Raw genomic sequence first — 3,723 nt, 5'->3', positions numbered from 1 at the left:
CTTTTCTCTCTGCCCTGCAATTAAAGCTGCTTTCCTCTCTCCGCTCCGCACGCTCCCTGATACGTCATTGTGTGGGCGGGGCGACAGCAGCACTGAAGGCAGGTTGTATACAGGATTTATACATGGCATTTACTATACAATAACAGACTATATAATATCCAGAAAAATATTTAATATTTTCTGTTCTCATATTTACACATTTGTTTTGTTTGTTTATTTATCCTCACCAGCTGTTTCTGATATACCTATAACACTCACTCTCCATAGGGTCCATAGAAAAAAAGTAGCAAAGAATGAAATTATATAAATTATAGAAGCAAATGAAAATAAGATTACTTACATATATATATAAATACACATGCCTACATATGAAAATCAGACTGGAATAACAACAAGAAACTGGAAGGTATAAGGAAGTCTGTTATTATAATCAACAATCCAGCAGCATACACACTGAATTTATGTTCAGAACTACCCAGCCTCCAAAAATAATACAGAACAATACACATCCCATTAAAGCCTTAAACATCTTAATAACTGTTTTTAAAAAGGAATCTTATTCAGGGATTTTCCAATAAATGACGGTAAATTATTCCATTCAATGGCGGCCTCGTGCAGAACAATGTTAAAACATTACTTGCAGCTTGAGGAACAGCTGACGAGCTGCTTGATTCTGAATATCTGGAGCTCCTGCAAATCTTCTTTAGCTGCACTGGACCAGATCACACTGCAAAGTCCAGATGTGTTGGAACTAAGCATTGTACAACCGTATTTAACGTGCTTGGAGATGAAAAAAAGCAATACCAAATAAAATGCCAAGTCATCCCCTAATGAGGCCATACTATTCTTCACTGAGGTAGGCCATTAGTAAATATCGGTAGTACTCCATATTAATGCTTTCTTATAGCAGACAACATTAATCATTCAATTAGATAAGTATCTCCTGACCCACCTGACCTGTGACGTTTGAAGACATATGCAATTAGCTTATTTAGAAGTAAATCATAATCAGTTACATCAAACGCTGCATTGATATCTTATAAGACAGCTCCCACAAGAATTCCTTAGTCAAGATAGCTCAATCATTTATCAGTCTTTATACAAGTACAATGCATGTTGGGAAAAAACACTTTATCAGTGTCAATAAGTAAGAAGTTCTAAAAACTATTTTAGAACTGAGACAAAAACAAAGATAAAGGCAGACTGTATATTGGACTTACATTTGCCAGGTGGAGAGAGATAACTGGAGAGATACTCCAAATGAATGCTAATGTCAAATTGTTTGCTCGACATGTAAATAACCAACTGTTTGCTAACACCTTCACTATGTAGCCTAACCCTATCAAATGATAATGTGTCAGTGTTGTGTTAACAGCTTGTTCCTCTGCCTCCATGTCACCACAAAATAAATTAATACTACTTTACATAAAAAATCCAAACCAAATGCCCAAGCCATACACAATATAGTCACTGAAAAATAACAAGTTTGCGAGGGGATGTAATGGAGACGAAAGTCTTTGATAATTTAGCCTCAACCACCCTCTTGGTTAATGTCATTTACACAACAGAGTTTGTCATTTTACAGCCATTTCAGCTCATGAACTCACACATCCTATAGCTTCTCACACAACTAAGTCAAATGACAAAGGCATTCTTCAGCAGAGATAGAAGAGTCTTCGTGAGGAAGTGTGGTAGCCATTTACTGAAATCTCCCAATGCAAAGCCTGAAAAATGCAATAACACAAATCTGATGTCTGTCAATAAAAACATGGTGACAAGTGTGTCACTGCACTGCATATGCAGGCTTTGTTTTGACCTGACTTTACTGGCAGTCAACCAGGTGAGGAACGACCAAACAAGCTGATCAACATTTCTTAATGATGGGCAAACTCTTTAATGATACACTGACACATGAGTGGGAAATGATATCTTATTAAAGTGCAAGACATCCATCCACTTCATCCGAATAAATGTAGCTTGTTTTCAGATACCACAGAGTGTACCATCTAAAAAAGGAGAACATTTATATTACTTCGTCACAGATTATTTTTATATTTTCTCAGTGAGCAGGGACATCTCTTGGGCACATTTCTATTGGATGCTAGAGAAGTATTATAGTTTAATGCTGTGTCTCTCCTGCGTGTGCTTTACTACACTGTGTATCAGTCAGGAAATGTCATTCACAGCCACAGACCACACTGTCTGTAAACTTTATAAAACGTGGGCTTCCAAGAAAATAGTTATTAACACAGTTTAATGTGCCAAACTTGAGTGAGAATTTTTATGGAAACCCAGTATTAATAGTGTTAGAGGTCTAATTGAGTTATACAATGATATGACTAAATGTAAAAGGTCAAATTACAATTTATATAATAACAATAACTATTTTAACAATTTACAGTTATTACTACAATACAAGAAAAGATGTACATTCTGAATGTGTATTGTTGTACACAACAGAGATGTTACACTCATTGTCAAACACCAATCAATGCAATGGTTGAATTGTCTATCTAATCTTAATATGTTTACTGTAGGCTTATCCTGTAGGCATATAGGAGCACCCATATTAAGTATATACAGTAGCTAAATTATTGAATTAAATTGAACAAGGTGAATATTCAAACAACTAGAAATAGAAACTATCCCACACATATATTATTTTTTATCAAATTCTAAATTGTCTGGTGAACCACCTGAGGGGCTACAAACAAGAAAAAGTAAAACCAAGCAACAATCACAATGTTGGTCAGTTTGCAAATAAGCCTTGACAGAAAAGATGCTTATCCTGAGGCGTTAATGGGCTTAGTAATCGTCATTTTTTCACAGGTGTAGGTTGAGGTCCAACAGTGAATGAACAGGAATAGGAGAAGCTAAAACTGATACAGAACCCAGGAGAGGAAATTGATATGTTCAAATGGATGTGTCTCACAGCCCAGCGAGCATGACCAAGCTGAAACGACAGCAAATCTAAACACCTTAAGTGTGACCTTAACTGTGAGACAGCCAGCAAGTTATGGTGGAGGTTGGCAGAGCAGATGAGTCTGACAAGTAAGCCTATTTAGCTAAATTGCTAAGCTACTCCCTGAATGAAAGTACATAACAGGAGGGGGAGGGGTTACTGGAGGTCAACAGAGAACAGGTGGTGCTGATTCTTTATGTCATGCCTCACTTCCATTAACCTTAGATTTGGAAAAACACAATTTGTTCTGTTCTTTATGAAACCTTCTGCAATCCAATAAATCTTGTATTTTAACCATATACACTGTATATCTGTAAACTAAGCTCCTGAGAAAACTGCATACTGTATAATAATACTTAAATACAGCTGTCCTTCCCCCCTCCCACTGATGCTTGTAGGTCTGAACTCGCCACTCCAACAGCCAAGCAGTGGGATTAACACATTTCAGGCCCCTCCCTCTTTCTTACCTGGCTCATCTGTCTCATCCACTCATTGTCTGTGGTTTACCATCTGCTGCATGGGAGACCGCTAATGCACACCGACCCCCCTGGGAGTGACGTTTCACACCTGAGGTCAATGACTCTGAGGACACCTGCAACTGGCAGGAAGCAGAGCTTGTTCGCATTGTACAATTATCCCTCATGTTTCCCTTCTTCAGTGCAGATCAGTCGCTGTTGGAAAAAGTGTTATATGTCCATTACATCACCACCAAAGGTTAAATAATACAGTTTACATCACAGCCTCAAAGAGAGAACATGATG

Source organism: Seriola aureovittata, chromosome 1 (assembly GCF_021018895.1).
Source record: "Seriola aureovittata isolate HTS-2021-v1 ecotype China chromosome 1, ASM2101889v1, whole genome shotgun sequence".
Classification (NCBI taxonomy): Eukaryota; Metazoa; Chordata; class Actinopteri; order Carangiformes; family Carangidae; genus Seriola; species Seriola aureovittata.
This window is presented reverse-complemented; position numbering follows the sequence as displayed.